Source organism: Pelodiscus sinensis, chromosome 1 (genome assembly GCF_049634645.1).
Source record: "Pelodiscus sinensis isolate JC-2024 chromosome 1, ASM4963464v1, whole genome shotgun sequence".
In the NCBI taxonomy this organism is placed as follows: domain Eukaryota; kingdom Metazoa; phylum Chordata; order Testudines; family Trionychidae; genus Pelodiscus; species Pelodiscus sinensis.
The window spans coordinates 171,955,508-171,974,040 of record NC_134711.1 but is presented as its reverse complement, the minus strand read 5'-3'; the positions used below and the strand labels follow the sequence as shown (position 1 = coordinate 171,974,040).

The window sequence follows — 18,533 nt, the reverse complement described above, 5'->3', positions numbered from 1 at the left end:
TATTCAGATGTCCAAGAGATTATAGATTTATTGACGAGGAAATACTCAGACAAGCAATATCATGAATTATAGACAGAAGCATATAAATCGCCTTTTCATACAGCCATGTCTACAAGAGAAAGAAATAAAATGTCATAGGAATTGAGGAACATTTGGAAAATACTTCTAATATATGCTTGCTTATCTCAATTAAACAAAGATTCAACATTGGCTGAGATGCTAGTACTCACTATGGGTATGTCTATACTGCGGATCTATATCAGGATACTGGAAGTATCCTGAAATACTTATTCTACATCTATTGAAGCAGCTGGTTATTTTGAAATAGATTTTGAAATAACAGGAGGCTTATTCTGATGTCCTGGTAACTCTCGTTCCACGAATAGCGAGTTATTCAGAATAACGAGTTTCAGAATAGTGAGTTATTTAGACAGCACCAAATTATTAAATAAGCTATTTCAAAATATAATCTAAATAAGCGACGCAATATGCATAGCACAAATTACGCAGCTTATTTTGAGCTAAGGGTGCTGTGTAAATGCACCCTTAGAAACATTCTGAATTAATCTGTGGGAAGCAGTAAATGCTTTATTTATACCTTCTAGCAGTAGTGTTATTTGGGCACTATAAGGGACCCACAACTGAATCCAGACTAGATCATTGCTTTCAGTTGATTCAATTAATGAATCTGGCCTCCTGAATGGCTGAAAACTCCAGGAGGACATTCTTAAATCCTGCAGCAGGCCTGGATTCCTGGCTGTTAAGTATTGTCTATAAATAAGTTTCTGGCCCTGCTTCCTGTCCTTTGTCCTTGGCTCTGACTCCTAGTTTCCTTCACCTGGCTCCCTGTTCCTGATTTACTTTCCTGGCTCCTGACATGCTCTATCTGATACTCTGGTTCCAGCTCTTGGCTCCTGATTCCTGTCTCTTAGCTCTGGCCTACTCCCTGAACTTGGTAATTTAGCTCCTAATTCAGTTTCTGGCCACTAGACCCAGTCACTTCTGCTTCAACCGCTAGGCCAGCCTCCTACCTTGGCCATTAGGCAGACAGCTTATGGACGGTCCTTAACAATCAAATAAAGCTCTATATAAAACACCTTATTTGCAAAAGAATATAAAGAAGCAGGAATGAATGAATAATTGATGCTCTTATGAAGAGAGCGGCAAAACACTGAGGTGGAAACAAGAGTGAGTGAGTTTCACAACATGTTTACAGCATGAGAAATTTAGGAAGGCAGATAAGGCCTTCCAGTTCAGAAAGGGATGATAAGTAGCACTAAGTGCTCTCTCCATGCCAGAGTAGATGCCATGTTGGAGAAATATCTTCTGTTCAGGTTAGCAGCTCTTCTGCATTAAGAATTAATTGTAACTTTCATGTTATTCTTAGTTTAGACATGGAAACACAATAAAATAGTGAAGGTCTTTTGGAGGCAGACATATTAGATCATGAAACTGTTATAGTAGAATTATTAGGAGATTAGAAAGAAGGAAAAAATTTTGGCTGGTTGGCTGTCTCAATAAGTATTGATGGTTACAACTCAAAAGTTCAGAATTAGGAAGCTTATTCAAACCCTTTAAGTACGTTATGCTGATGGAATGATGAAAAAAAATGTGCCAATATACTTCGAGTAAATGGGTTTTATTCATAGGATCATACCAGTTGGTATTTGTGAAAATATTATTGAATCCCTTAAGTTTTTCCAATTTTAACACACATGCTTATTCACCTGAAAAATCACACCAGAATTATTTGATTTGCTATTTATTATTCAATATTTTGCTGTTTTAAAATCACTGTCATTCAAACAGGAGAAGTGTAGGGAATGTAGCCTCCATTACAAAGTACACACATGATATAGTGACTAGTCAGTGTATGCGATTGACTGAAGGTTGATTATCTAAACTATTTGATAGTTCCACTTCCAGCTTTTAAGGCTCCTAGTTATATAAAAATAAAAAATGGCCACACATGAAAACAAAATAAGATACCAAAAAAGAATGAGACATAGTTTGAATATTTTTTAATTTAACAGATGCTTTTCTAGACTTTCAGATCTCTTATTTGCTTAAATCTTCAGCTCTATGCTTAGAGAGTGTTTCATATTTTGGTCCAATAGGGATGTGCATGAAACTTATCAAATGGCAAAAAATTAACAAGTGTCTACGTTTGAGGCCCCCTGGCCATGACGCCCAGGCCAAATGGCCTTTCTGGCCCCTCATCTGATTGGCCCTGTTAACAGATATAAGACTTGATTTACAAACAGAAAAAAGGGCTACTTTTGTACATATTATGATTCACAACCATTGATCTGACTGCCACTGCTTGAAAATGGGGTCTGAAATCTCACTGGAAAATGGCTTTTAAGAAAGAATGCTGACGTTTCCACTTCCAGACATGGTAAGAAACACAGCCTGTGTCATAACTTATCATACTTGTCTCTTCAGAAACTGGAAGGGAAAACTGTTTATCTCAATATTTGGGTTTGGTTCAAGTTTAATCCTTCAAAGGAGTGAAAATTCTGAGCTTGAGTGATAATTTTTTTGAACTAGTTTTCTAATCCCTATGTAGTAGCTATGACCATGGATATTGGCTAACAAGCTCAATCAGGCCATCCATACCTGACATGCTCTTCCATCTAACTCTCGGTAAGGTGCCCTCAAGAATGAGAATACTTTCCCAAGATGCGATGCTAAGAAATGAGAAAAACATTATATTGAAACATGATTTATGTATGTCATAGTTTTTTTTTTTTTTTTTCCACTGAGGCACTGGAAAACTTGACATTTTCTTTTTGATATATTTTTGTAGAGCTCTAATTGCTGTTAATAAAGAATCGTGAGAATCTGAATACTGCAGCTATGTTTTGCCCTAATGTGTAATTTAATTGTCCAGATGTTCCTTTGTGGTGCTCTTATATTTGTGTCTCCCCCTCCCGAACAATTTGGACTTAAAGTGGATTTAACTGATGTAGAGAGAATCATGCTACTGGTGACTAGCAGGAAAAAGGATATAAACAAAGAAAGAGTGCCTATGCTATTCCATACTGGGCTATATTGTCAGAAGTGCAGCCTCAGGTTGAGCTAGCTCTGTAGAATGGGACTACCCTTCAAAAAGCAGTAGCAGGCTCGGTCTTTCCTATCATGATAATAAAAGCCTTTACACAGCATTGACTCTCAATATTTCTCCACCATAACCCTGTATATTCACTAAAGTTCTTATGAAACATGAAAAATATAATGTATACTCTTCTATGCTGATCCAATGTGTCTTGTTGTGGCTCTTTTATATCACCTAAGGAGCCTGACGAATAGAAGTGCTCTTGTTTGGTGAAAGAAAACTCTCCTCTATCCTCCATATCCAAATGAATAGTGTGATTCAAGCAGAAATGTCTTTTCTGCCTGGCAAAGTATTTTATCATCTTTTGAAAGTTTTTTTTTAATTGGACTGGAAATTCAAATAGGAAGATGGAAAACATACAGTGACCTGGAAAAATCATCTCTCAATAAATACTGTAACAGACCCAGACCAGCTGTCTGCTGCACACTAAAGGAGAAAAGGCATTCTGGGGCTTTGGTGAACAGATTTATCTTCCCTGAGTAAAAAAAAGGCCAAGCCAAAGTACAGCATAATCAGGCTGGCAGGTCAATTAGAGCTTGCTAGAAGCCACAGGCTGATTAGACACCTGCAACCATTTAAGGCCTATGGTGTTGCTTTAAAGGGCTAAGATGGGGGAAGGAAAAGAGTGAAGAACAGGAAGGAGGGAGTCTGGTGTAGAAGAGAACTGATGAGAAAGTACCAAAGGAAAAGTGCTGGGGGAGGGGGGGATTATTTGGGGAATTGGCCCAGGGAGAAGCTACCAGATTGAGAGGCAGTAACCCTGCCTATTGCCATTGCCTTAGGGCCCCTAGGCTAGATCCTGGAGTAGTGGGTGGGTCCAGGTTCTCCCCAAACCCTCCCACAACATCAAAGATCTGCTCTCGAGAAGGAAGATCAGGACTCCTGAAGGGGATTTTACCCCAAACTTATGAACTAGCCTGTGATGAGGTGCAGGCAAGCTGAGATGACAGCATTCAGTACTCTCCTATACCCTAACCTGTGGCAATGCCAAACAACTATTGAATGGAGATCTTGGACCAAATCTTCAGCCAGTGTAAGTCAGTAGAAGGCTGCCCTGGAGAACTTTATTCTGTCCCTAACTCTGCCATAGACTTCATATGTGATGCTAGGCAAGTGACATTCAGTAAACTGGTTGTTAATTGTGCGTGTCTCATTTTTGGGGTGCCTGACTTCAGATCTTGGAGTTTGATCTGCAAAAGTGTTGAGCATTTAAGTTGCAGCTTAAATCAAAGGGAGTATCTAATGGACCAAATCATACTAACCCATTTTCCCTTTAATTTTTTATGTCCATATGTGAAATGAATTTTGTTGCACATCATCTCCATATTGGTACACATAGAAAAAATTCATTCTGCACATGGACATGTGGCAGGGGTGGGATGAGGGATGGGGTAGGGCTGGAGATGAGTTATTTGGGGCACAGGTGGGGTTTGGAGTGTGGGATCGGGCTCAGGGCAGGAGGCTGGGCTAGAGGTGCGGGGTCTACGTGGGAGTTAGGGTGCAGGGAGGACTTAGGGTGTGGGGTCTAGATAGGAACTAGGTTGGTAGAGTGGGGTCAGGGTTGGGGTGCAGAATTTGGGAGGGAATTAGGGATTCAGAATGCAGGAGGGCACTCAAGGCTGGGCTGGAGGTTTGAGTGTGAGGTGGGAGGGGGCTTACTTGGGGTAGCTCCTGTTTGGTGGAGGTGGGGAACAGTTGGCTCGGAATTCAGTAGGAGGAGACAGAAGCAGTGCTGGCACAGGTGTTGTGGGTCTTCCTGACCATTGTAGGCCTCCCTCTGTCAAACGCCCTCTTAAACTCCTCTGTCTGCTTCGCTACCCTGGTCCCGCTGCCACTGGCTTTTAAAGCCTGCTCACGTAGGTCAGGCCTACCCCCTCATGAGTCACACAGGGGAAGGCTGATCAAAGGCAATCAAGGGAACAAAGGTCAGGCACTCAGTCCCAATTGCCACAGTAACTGAAACTGAAGTCACCTGAAATCAGAATCAAAATTCAAAATTCAAACAGTTGAGCAAACTGACTTACACCAAAAGCTAGTATTCTTACCTGGTAGCCTGTTCAGCAGCAGGATCTCTTGCTCTACCTCTTAAACTCCCCTTAAACTTGGAGAATGCTCTACCAGCACTAGTTGCTCCTCACAACCTTGTGACAGGTATATAGTGTCGGGGCAGGATTGCATTGTTTTTTCTAGCTGGGCAGTACAGAGTACATTATGAGTGCTCTTGTGATAATGTACTAACAATTTATTACATAGGCTAAGGCTTGAGATAACCCTCTTTCCCGGACCCCTCACAGGAAGTGGCATTTTTTTGTCAGTAATGGATAACATATCTTACTCTCTGCTGGATAAATTACACTACTGTATAAATGTGAGAAATTGGTGAGGCATAGAAATTCAGTATTTCTCACTCGCAGGTCACTATTTCTTTCCTTATTGGTCTAAGTAAGGTATTCCTTACTCCCAGCAATGGGACTTTTACAGAATATGAAGATCAAACTGTGCTCTTGCCTCATGCATCACCACTAATAAAATATAGCTAAAGAAAATGTTACTTCTCATGATTCTTGCTAAAACACATGAAGCTGAAAGAACATAGTTTATCTTCTTTTTAAGAATACGTTAATTGGAGCCTGTGTGCTCTGAATAGTTTTTTTTTAAGTATCTTGGCTATAAATTAAGAAATTACTGAATGGAAGTTCTGAATGAGATGAAACAGGCCTATATTAGGATTCCTTTTTACAAAATAGCTTTTGTTTCCTCAGTCATTCAGGCCAACGTGGTATTTGCTGCTTGAAATACAGAAAAGTGCACAACATCTTTCATCCAAAGATGTTATTTTCCTCTGACATACCTCAATCTAGATGCTATGAGGGACACTGCAAATTTTTCTTTTTCAGAATAGAAACAGGATCTTGTATATTACTGTTATAGGCTACGTCTACACTGCACCATTATTTTGGGATACCAGAGGTATCCCAAAATAGCTATTCCGCGTACTTTGAGCATGCCTTACTGTTCCAATGTCCCTGTAAACTTCATTCCACGAGGAGTAAGGGATGTTTCAGAATAGCAATTTATTTCAAAATAAGTGCTGTGTAGACAGAGCCAAATTTTGAAATAAGCTATTTTGAAATTAACTTGAAATAAACTATGCAATTTGCAGAGATCAAATTGTGTAGCTTATTTCAAGCTCCAGGTGCAGTGTAGAGAACCTGAAAAAGCTTCCAATATGCCTCTTTCTTTGTTAGCTTGGAGAAATACAGTGCTAAAGGACATACTCCCAAACTTAGTATGGAGAGTTTGCAACTGATCTTAAAGAGTTATGGCAGTAAATGGCAAGTTTATTAGACACCCGCTATGTTTGGAGTATGTTGATGTTTTGCAAGGATTTGTACTGCTTTAAAAAGCTCAACCATAGTTTTTTGTTGCTGGCCTGATGGTTGTCAGAGCTGCTGCATACCTGTGTTCCAGTGGCACTTAACAGGCTCTACGTGTCCTCAGCATCTTTTCATATTCCACAAAGGTTAAATCTGACAAAATATTCGTCTTCATTTTCTAGTTTTCTTTGTAGTCTCAAGACACTCTCTTCAAAAGGCAGATTTAAACTTGCCCCTGTTGGAGACTTACTACAGTTAATTTATAAAATCTCTCTAGATAGTTACCCCTTTATAAAGGATTGCACTGCATTTAAACTATGTTATTTAAATAAATAGTTGCCCAGAATAATGTATGCCTTAAAGAAAATAAGCAAAAGGGAAAATTTAAGGGAGAAATACATTTTATAATTTCTGTGAATTTAAGTAAATTGATGTGAATGTTTGAAAATCAGAGGAGATAGTGTGGTCCAATATTAAGAATAAAGAAACTGGATTCCATTGTCAGTTGTGTCCTAGATGTGATGGATCTCAGCTTCTCTTTTATGAAATTTGGGGTTTATCTTCTTTAGTAAAGCATTTTACAATCTATAGAAGAAAATCATTCTAAGTACTAATTAATCATATATAAGTCTTTAGAAAAGTGCTTCTTAATTGATAGACATAACAATTATATATTTCAAGATGTTGTAATTTACAATTATGTTGTTGCATAACAATAAGAATAAGAAACACACATTCAGTTTCTATCACTCATATATTTAATGTAAACTTTCTCCTGAGGAGGGAGAAGAAAATAAGAATGCAAAGAAGCCTTTGGGTGAATGATTTGTTAATACCATGTTGAGCCTGCCTTTTCTTCCTCCTGTTCGTGGGCATAGCATAGTATGTTTCCAGATCCTGAGTGCATTGGCATTTTTTTCCTTGTAGGGTAGCAAATCCTGATCCATAAAACTCACAGTGGCACAGTAACAGAAACCTCATCCAGGAATCTGAGCAACCCTCCTGTTAAGTTCAACGTTGCCCTCATCAGGAGTGTCACTGCAATGAACTGAAATTATTGTAAAGAATATCAGAGGACATTGACATAATCAGGTCAGTTAGAAGTGCATAAACAAGATGGGGGGAAAATGCCTGAAGAGAAGTGCATAACTCTTCATTCTATACCTGGAAGACATGAATTGTAAAGCTTTTACTTTCACCTGCTTGGGTGGCATTTTTCTTTCCTTTTGTCTGTGAGGCGACATTTTCTCCACTGCAGCCTGACAGGCACAAGGACATTTCAAACTGTCACATGGTTCTTAGGCAAATCTTCCCTTTCTTGCAGTTGTTGGTATGGCATGCAGACTACCTTAGTAGACTGCTTAGTGGCTAGGTAGCCCCTGTTATGGACTAACTGGCTGACAGGAGGAGAGGATGCTGTTTGCCCAGGTGTGCTTGGAGGGGAGGAACTGGAACTTGAAGGAATGTTGTACACTACACATTCAGAAAGCATGTAGTGCTCCTCATTGGGAAACTGTTTAGAATTTTGTATTTCAGCTTCTTCTCTCTACAGAAGCAGTTACAATTAAACTATTTAAAATAGTTCATGCCAACCCCAGTCTGAACAGAACAACACAATATATAATACCACATATTCATCTGTGCCTGGAAAATATAAATGCAGAAAAGAAACTTGGACAGGTCATCCAGCAGACTCCTGCTAAAATGTAGGCTCAAAACTTCATTCCATTTGGATTGCTTGGGAATGGTGATTCAAAATAGTTGTATTAAATGGAGAAAAACCTGTCAGTAAATTTGACTGTAGAGATGAGCGTTAGTGTATGAAACATTGATCATTCTTTTAGTGAATATTAGTTGTTAAGGGTTCCTATGGGCTTGCATACATGCTAATACAGTATCCAGATGTGTTCACTTGTGTGTTTACATGGTGAGGGGAAATGATCAGTTCTGCACTTTTTGTCAATATGTTGCCACCACTGATGGATGACAGATTCTTTTTCTGAAGGTAAATTTCCCCTTTGGTAAAGGACCAGAATACAGCCTGTGTACCTATTAAATCCCAGTGAAGCCCTCAATATTGGCAAATTCACCACCAGGAAATGAGAGCTAGAGATGAGAGAGAAAAAGGATGTTTGTTTCATTAGCCTCTGTATTTTGCATGAACTGCAGCAAAACCGCCTCAAGATGTCAGCTTGTGAGAGCTGATAGGCTAAGTGAGGCTGGGGTAGCAACACTGGGATGGAAGACTCCTAAGGAAAATCTAAGAAGTACAAGGAGTGGTTACAGTGATCCATTTAAGTCCTTTCAGTCTTCTCTCTGTACTGCTATTGAGCCAAGTTCCCCATGTGGTATTAAAAAAGCTCTGTGTGGTTGGAATAGCTTTTATGGATGAGGCATGAAACTGACCATTCGCTATAATCCCATGATGCTTTTGACAAGAGTTATGGGTATTAGCCTCTCTTCTGGCTAAATTCCACTGTGGGCAATTTGTGTATTTTGCCTGCTTATACTACCCCAGCAGTTTCAAATTAATATGGCATTATTCTTTATTTTGTGCTCCAAGCCCTTGTCTAGTATCGCAGTGTGCTGTTAATAGCAGCCATGTTTTGCCTCAGGGCTGCATTTTAGTCTTAGGCAAAGAGATACCTGCTACATCATTTGTACAACAAGCTTTCAAAACCCTTTTTAGATTCAGATGGATGAACCATTCCATTGTTGTTTTACTAAAGAGATATCAAAATATCTATTCTGGCATGTAACTGTTCAATGTAGAGAGTCTGAACTTTGCTTAAAAAATCCCTTGGTACTAGGAATAAGATTATTAAGGCATTTAGTAATTTTAAAAAAATCACGTTATTTACATTCTTGTTGCATATAAGGTCAGCCTGCCCTAACAGTTTTGTTTTCCAGAGAATGCGCCAAATCCATCCCTTCTGTGACTCATTGACTCCAGCAGAGCTACACCATAGATGACTTCGGCTCATTGAGTCTGTGGAATAGCTTAAGCGTGATTTCACATTACAGCCTATACAGAAGGATCATGGGTGCAGGCCAGTTCTTCTTCCAGTTGGTGGGAGTTTTGTCACTGACCTTAACCAGAGGAGGGGTAGACTATTTCTTTTTTATTAATGCTATTTAATTTCACCCTTTAATTCACAAATCTCCAAGCCAGAATATTTCAAAGCATATTAAAAACAGGGAGAAAAAAACCTGTCTGGATAGCAAATAAATTGCACATCTTAAGCGCATGATTTTCATTACATTTTGTGGCTCTGGCCAAAATATATACCCATGCCACAAGCTACATCTAATTTCTGAGTTCCTTTTTCAGGTGCCCATCCCATTAACCATCTCGTCTTCACTAGTAGTTCTCTTCCTTTCAATTTTCCCCACCATCCTACTCCGAACCCCACACATGCTTTTTTAACTTTCATGGAGGCCATGTCTACACTCAAGTTTTGCTGCTTTAACTCTATTGCCCAATCCCACTACCCCCAGTAGAGAAGCTGATCCACCAATTAGTTTATTCCACTTAAGCAAAGTGACTTGTGCTGTCATAACTGGAAAGTACCAATTGTACCAAGGTCCTCGCTCAAGCCCCTCACCCTGGGACACCTTCTTTGTCGACAAACCATCCAGAAACCCTTTCTGGTGCAGACCCTTTTTATTGTAAGTGTCCCACCACTTTCTATTTACAGAGTTTTGGATTACAGCAAACTCAGCCAGCCTCTCCTTCTACCTGGGGGAGCATGCTCAGCCACACCCTGGCTCGTTGCTCCTTCCTTTTCACTTCCCCTCTGGCTGCCTCATATAGCCCTCTGCCTAACGAGGCCCACAGCTGCTTCCATTAGCCCATCAGATCTGGGCTTGCTGAGCTGTCTGCAATTGGCCTTCTCAGCCAGGCTGTAGTGGCAGAGCTCTGGCTTAGCCAGCTGTCTGCCACACAATATAATATGTTTTTTTTCCCCTAAATAATTATGTCAACTAAAAGTCACTACCTCTAACTGCCGTAGTAACATTTTAAGTATAGACCAGGCCTGACTCAGCCTGACTCTGTGAAATAGTGAAAAATGGGGGGACCCTGTGACATTTCCCAAAGGGGAGGGAAATAATTTTGAAAAGGCTTCCAAGCAAACAAAGATCCACATTACTAAACTTTCTTCTTCCCCACAAATTCCACATCTAGAATTCATCCCATCACACAATCAGCTCACCACCATCTTACAAATCAACTACAGTCCCACAGAATCAGTATTGACAGGGAGCCATTGTGCATCTGAAGTCAAGCAGAAAACCAGTCCCAGTATTTTTCTTAAAATATTTGGTTTGCTTTCTTAGGCAAGTAGGTTTAGTTTATAATTTACTAACTAACTCTTCCCTCTGGAGAAAAGTCGGTACTGACTTGTGATCTAGTGACTGCTCTTGTTTTAACAAGACACAACTGCAAAGCAAATGGGAAAATGCTAGGCCTCATTTAGATGCAGGCTGAACCGCACAGCTCTGACAATGCGAAAGGCCCCAATTCATCTCTAGAACATGCCCATTATGCACACTGAATGAGGCAGTGGTTCCAGTGGAAAAACAGTATGGCTGTGTCCAGACTCAGGGTTTTTTTCGGGAAAAGTAGCCTTTTTCCGAAAAAACTTCACTTGCGTCTAGACTGCAGCCGCGTTCTTTTGAAATTAAATCGAAAGAACACGGCTTTTCTTTCGACGGCGGTAAACCTCATTTCACGAGGAAGAACGCCTTCTTTCAAAAGTGCTTCTTTCGAAAGAAGGCATTCTTGAATGTAAATAGGGCTTCTTCGAAAGAGAGCATCCAGACTCACTGGGTGCTTTCTTTCGAAAAAGCGGCTTGCTCTTTCGAAAGTTCCGTGTGCAGTCTAGACGCTTTCTTTCGAAAGAGGCTCTTTCGAAAGTGGCTCTTTCGAAAGTATCTTTCGAAAGAGCCTCTTTCGAAAGAGGCTTGCAGTCTAGACATAGCCTATGTGATTATATCATTAAAGACTGTCATAATTCATTCACAAAAGAGGACTGAATCAGGTGTGCACAGACTGCTTTAACTCATTGAGGCTATGTCTAAATTGCGCATTGTTGCACAAGAAGATATGCAAATGAGGTGAGCGGCTGACCATCACCATGCCTCATTTGCATACCTAATGAGCCACCATTTTTGTGGAAGGGGCTTTTGTGCAAGAAGGAGCTGTCTACATTGCTTCTTCTTGCATAAAAAAATCCTTGCACAGAAGCTGTTCTTCCTGAAAATAAGTGGCAGAACAGCTCCTGCACAAGAGGGGTTTTTTGCACAAGAAGGAGCAGTGTAGACTGCTACTTCTTGAGCAAAACCCCCTTCTGCAAAAATGGCTGCTCATTAGGTATGCAAATGAGGCACGGCGATATTTGTCCCCACACCTCATTTGCATATCTTCTTGCACAACAATGTGCAGTATAGATGTATCCCCAAAGTTTTGAGAGCTTGACTTTGCCATCTTAATGTTGCTTGTAAGTAGTCTTGTGTGTAATACTGGGCATATTGGGTGAAATCCCTTTTGGTGCCCAAGGTTTGTGCTAAGGCCTTATGATCCATTGTGGTGGTGTAGAATGGGGGCTGCACAGAGAGCTATCTGCCTCATTGTATGGCAGTGTGATGGTTTGGACTAGGCCCAGAGGCCCCTATTGGAGGCTTAGGGTCCTGACACACTATTCCTAGGAAAAGTGCAGTGGAGACGTCTCCAAGCAGGTTAGAGTAACTGCAGAAGAAGCAGCCAATCAGGGCACAGAAGGGATCTATAGAAAGGAGTTGCAGAGGTAGACACAGGCAGTTCCTTGCTGGAGACAGAGGACTGCAGATGGCCCTCTTAGCTGGCCAAAGGGAACTGCAGCACTACGGACAGCTCAGTGCTAGTAGGGACATGGGATGTGAACATGTAGTTGACTACATTATTAACTGATAAGCCTGGGCTTATTGGCTAATCTTATCGACTACACGCACCAACACTCCCCTCCTTGTTGCCTCTGCATCAGAAGGGCAAGGGGAAGCTAAAAGCTGGTGCCCATGCTTCAAAATCTATCCACTGGTGGTTGATTTAGTGGGTCTAATTAAGACCCACCAAATCACCTGCAAATTGATCTGCAGTCAATCCCTCTCTTCTTGAGAAGAGTAAGAGAAATCAAAACTCTCCCATCAACCCCCCATGGTATAAACCCTGCAGTAGCTCAACATAAGGTATGTCGACTCCAGCTACATTATTCACATACTGGAGTTATGTAGCATAGGCTGACTACTGCAGTAGTGTAGATATAGCCTTAGACCAGTGGTCTTCACCCTTTTTAAGCATAAGGTCACTTTTTAAATTTAAGTGCAATCCAGGATCGACCTCAAACCCAAACACCCTTGCCCCGCCTCCTTCCTTCCCCTTCTCTGAGGCCCTGCCCCTGCTCACTCCATCCTCCCTCCCCATTCTCACTCATTTGTATCAGGCTTGGGGCAAGGATTTGGGGTGCAGGAGAGGTTCAGAACTGGAGCTGGGGTTCAGAATGTAGGCTCCAGCTGGGCTTCTGGGTGGGGGTGCAGAGGACTAAGGCAAGCTCACCCCTACCCTGGCCCTGCACCACTCAAAAGCAGCCAGCAAACTCCCTCCATCCCTGCCCCCCTCTGCTCTGTGGAGATGAGGTACCACCCTGACATGAGCATCCCCCCCTTCTTCTTTCTGTGCCCTGCACAGCAAGCAGGAGGTTCCCAGGGGTGAGGGGCACCTCCAAGGCAGAGGGCAGGAGCAACATGTCTGTGCTGAGAGGGGCAGATGAAGTGCCAGCACCTGAGCCTCCCAACCAAACCTCTCACGATCACCTGTCAAAGGTTCCATGATCTACCAGTAGATCCCGATCTACTGGTTGGTGACCACTGCCTTAGAGTAAGTAAAAATTTGGCTCCCTCTTGGCGCTGATAAGGTCTGGCGGTTGGATGGAAAATCTATCACCTTTCAGTGACATCCTCTCTCCAAAACAGTAGATTAGTGTTTGGTGGAGTTGAGAGGAACCTTCTGGAGTGAGGAACTCCAAACCCAGTGTTTCAGGCTCTCTTGGTATCCATTCCTTTCTACGTAGGGCTAACAGTGCTGACCTTCAGTTGCACAACTACATTCATTAGAAATTCAGCTTAGGTGGGGGTGAGGAAAACACTCACAACTGGTCTCCTTGTGGCAGGTCTTGATAAAGGAGCCATGCAAGGGAGTTGCTGCTGGGAACCTCCTTCCAGATGAAGAGAATGACTCACTTTGTCTCTTACCTGATTTTTCTCTCTCTGAAAGGGCTGATTCACTTTGTACAACATCCCACATCCTTGAGGTGAAGCAGTTTCCTGTAAATCTCCCATGCTGGGCAGCAGGAACTTCCCAGGAAGGTTTTGTAGGGTTAACAGATCTAACCTATACACTTCAGTTCAGTAGCAACTTTGGCAAGAAAATCTTTTTTTATTGTCTGGGCTGTAGTGGCCTTACCACAATCTGGGGCCTGCAATACACCAGAGTGCATCCACTGATAACTAAGGAAATCTGACTACGCAGAATGGTATGGAATATGGTCCATGCAGTGGACAGGGAAAACAAAGTAGCATATTTCTTTCTGATGTTTAGCTGATAGTAGCATCAATGACCTCAGCTCCTCTCAGCTGGTCATTAAGCCCCAGGAAATGCCCTTTGTCTCCATCATTATTGCTTAATTATTTTCAGCTCTGTAATCAAATTTGCAGTTTGACTCTATGTTGATTCTAGCTGGTGTGTCATAACCTTTATGGTAGATGAAATAATATGCAGCCTTGAATCTCCTGCTGGCTCAATATCACTACCGCCTTCCATGCTTACAACACCAAGAAATAATAATCTGCCTTTATTTTCCAGAAATTCAGGACCTGAATGTTTAACATTAAACTGATTTTACTCTCCTCCCACCCACCCTCTGATCCTTTTTAAAATTGCCACTGATTATAACTCCAGACTGAATAATAGAGTCCTATACTGTAGCCAAATGATTGTTCTTCAGGATGTTGGCAAAGTATGTATTTCTGAAGCGTAACTCAGCAATGCTGTTAATCTATTCTTTTTATTATAATAAGTGGAGCAAAACACTGCTTGTGTGGGTGTAAATAAAACTGCCTGTTAAAATAAATATATACCTACAGGGGGAAAAGATCATAAAGAACTCTAACCTATCAAAGATATAACAAGAGTCAATGCCTGGATATCGAACCTGGAGAAAATGAAGGTGCAATTTGTTGAGTGAGGGTAATTAACCGGTGGAACAAGATATAAAAGGATGTCATGGATCCTCATTTTAAAATCAAGATTGGATGGCTTTTGAAAAGATGGTGTCTAGAATTTATTGGAGTTGAATAGGGATTTTTAGATAAATTGGTGGAGTCTATGGTTGTGCAGAAAGACTAAATGACCATAATGGCACTGTCTGGCCTTAATATGATTACTAGATAATGCCAGAGGCAAATATGTACAAAGTGGTCATATGGCACCATAGTATATCAGTAATACTGGAAACCTAACACTACTAAACTTAAAATTGTTGAAAAACTTTTAGGCCCTATGGCAATGGGACATTGTCATCATTTTCTCCACCCATTACTATCATTCATTCAGAGTTACCTGCATTAGCAACCATAGTATCCATAGTATACACAGCTGATCCATCACTTGTGCCGTCTGATTGTTCAGATTAGGTCTAAGCGGCACAGAGCTACCACAGCCATACACCAGCTAGGGATTTTCCCAGGCATTGGGGAACCTTGGGTATGTCTACACAGCAGGGCGAAAGTCAAATTAAGATACGCGACTTGATCTATGTCAATTGCGCAGCTGAAGTTGAAATAGCTTATTTCGGCTTTTGGTGCTGTCTACACAACAGGACGTTGAAGGAAGAACACTCTTCCTTCAGCTTCCCTTACTCCTCATGCAATAGGGTTACAGGAGTTGGAGTAAGAAATCTTCCAGCACACTATTATTTTGAAATAATGGCTTGGAGTATAGATGTACATTTTGTTATTTTAAAATAATGTCAGTTATTCTGAAATAAAATTGCTGTGTAGACATGCCCTTTAAGAGGCTGGATCTGCCTGTTGCTTTGCATCATGAGTATATCTAGCCTACTCTTAGGGCAGGAAACATGGCAATATTATTAAAAATAGTGTCCATCACTAAAGATCAGCTCTCAAGTTAATTTTTAAATAACAGGGCTTATGTACACTGTTTTCATTGGAGTAACTACTGCACAACACAAATGCAGATGAAAGCAGAAAGTCTCAAACAATATAGAGGAAAAGTCAATATTAGATAGACCTATTACTTTACTCAATGTTTCAGCCTATGCATGCTAGAACAAACACTCTTTCAGCAAGTAATCTCATCAGCCACATTTAATTCTGGTCCACTGTTTATGCCTCCAAATGAAATGCACAATTTTATTAAGACAATTACTGACAATGGCCTCAACCTATACTTGTGATTGATTTAGAAACTCTCATAAATTAGGGCTGTAAAGCAATTAAAAATGTAATCACGATTAATCACGCAATTAAAAATTTGATCGTAATTAATCGCGTGCACCTCTCCTTGGAAATGCAGTGGTAGCATTTCAACAGGGCAGTGCTGCATGGATTATGGCATCAGCTGGACTCCCCAACTGACCCAGGGCTCCATGCAGAGCTGCCCCTTAGAAGCGCCGAGGTGGCATTTCCAAGGGGCAGTGCAGTAGGAACCTGGGATCAGCTGGTGACTCCAGATGATCTCTGGCTCCCCTATAGGAAAGTGCCTTTGATGCTCCAGAGCAGTACTTCAAAGGGGCTTTGCGACACGGATCTGGGGACCAGCTGGATATTCCAGTTGATCCCCAGCTCAGCGTACGCTGCCCCTTTGAAGTGCCGTTTTGGTGCTTTAAAGGGGCAGCGCATTAGGAGCTGGGGATCAGCTGGGGACTCCATTTGATCCCCAGCTCTGCTTGTGCTGCCCCTTTGAAGTGCAGGAGCGGCACTCCAAGGGGCCAGTGCAGCATTAACACCTGCAATTAACACATTAAAATAATTAACATGTTAATCCTGTCCTGCACTAATCTCAGGCCTCAATGCAGGTCTGTTAATAGCTCTAATATAAATAAATAGAAAATACGTTGTTCCATAAGGAATGCAGGATCTGGCCCTCATTTAGGTTAAAAATGACAAACTGTAAGGAAGTTGTACCTGCCCCTTCCTTCACCCCCACCATAGAAAATTTCCTAGCATCAAAGACAAAAATACATGAATAATAGCTTAAGCATATGAAATACAGGAAAAAAAGGAGCCTCCTTTCTAGAAACAAGGCTAAAAAAGAGAACCTATAAATCACAGCCATAAGGAGGGAATTATATTGACATGATCTGAGCAGACAACGGGAGTTCATTTTGTGACACATTTTGTGGAACATCCAGGGATGTTTCTTGTGCCAAGTAGGGTTCACGGTTCAGTGAAAATTCTATCTTCTCTAGAGCATTAACTAGAGGAGGCAATGTGGTCTAGCTACTAGAAGAGTGAACAAAGGTGGTCCAGAGTTCAAGTGCAGATAATTGTGCATAGAATTAGATGAACATCACCTATTGAAACCACATGTAGTATCTTTCTCTAGCAGCTGATTCACTAGAAAAATAACAGTATACTACTGTCACTGAGTTACTCCTTTAATTCACCTGATGAAGATCTGTGATGTAGGGTTGCATGTCCTAGATTCAAACCCTGCTGCTTACCCATACAAACTAGGGCATGAATATATATTTATTACTGTTTGTGGAACAACAAGACAGACAACAGTGACAGAACTCTGATCACGCTGTAAGCATATTTTCTGACACCAGGGAAGTTATTCAGATTCAGATTGCTCAGTAACAAGCCAAGCTACTATTACAATTGTGTATTTGCAGTCTTCAGTTTAAAAGAAGATATGGACAAATAAAAATGGCTAGTTGTGTTTGCTTTTTATAGTAGAAAAAAGCTTCTGTTCCCTCACTTAAACTGCAACAGTTCCTTCAGGGGTTCCAATGAGAGAGCAAACTCTCTGAAAAAACAATCCCATAGAACACAGATTAGATCAAATATCCATAACATAGATTCTTAGACTAACAGATTAGAGATCATTAGAAAGGATTATTAGATCGTTTAGTCTGACATCCTGTGTCTTACAGGCCATTGAGGGTGCAGCTCCACTGCACTGTAGCTTGAAATAAGATATACGAATTGAGCTACGCAAATTGCATATCTCATTTCGATCTTAATTCAAAATAGCTTATTTTGTACTTTGGCATTGTCTACACAGTGTCAAATTTCAAAATAAATCATTATTCCGAAATGTCCCTTACTCCTTGTGGAATGAGGTTTACAGGGACATCAGACTAGTGAGACTGTTATATTTCGAAATAATGGGCATGCTGTGATGACGCGGGATAGCTATTTCGGGATACTCCAGCATCCTGAAATAGCACTGCAGAGTAGACGTAGCCCGTCACGAATCGACCCACCATCTCCCCACTTCACCCCTGGCTCCTTGAGGTGGGAGCCGGACCAGCTCGAGTTCACAGCCCTTTGTGGGGCGGAGTGGGGGGTCTGGGCCCACCCTCTCTCCGGTCCCCAACCCAGGGCCCTAACGCCAAGAGCATGACTCTTGGCGGTAGCAGGGGTGTGTGTACCCGAAACACACCTGCTCTCGGGGTTCATGGCCCGCCCTGGGCCGCTTCCACTCCGCCGGCGTTACAACCCGGCGTTTCTCTTCTCCTCCCCTCCTATCGTCCCATGCCTCGTACTCCCTCTCCTTCCGGGGTCCTCGTTCACATCCTCCCCCTTCCTTGATGTCCCGTCCCCCCCTTTATACCATTCTCCCTCCCCCCATCGTTCCTAGGCTCTCCCCACTTCCGGGTTTTCTTCCCGGCCCTGTCCGTGCGCGCCCGTGATGTCAGCGTCACTCTCGGGCACACGCTGATGACGCGCCTCTCCCCCGGCGCCCGGCATTTCTG

General features: G+C 41.8%; 1 protein-coding gene across 2 annotated transcripts in view; it reads left to right on the top strand.

The window, feature by feature from the left end:
* SAMSN1 (SAM domain, SH3 domain and nuclear localization signals 1) overlaps positions 1-18,533 on the top strand; it is a 396,747-nt gene that overhangs the window by 170,620 nt on the left and 207,594 nt on the right. The gene's annotated exons all lie outside the window — the stretch shown is intronic.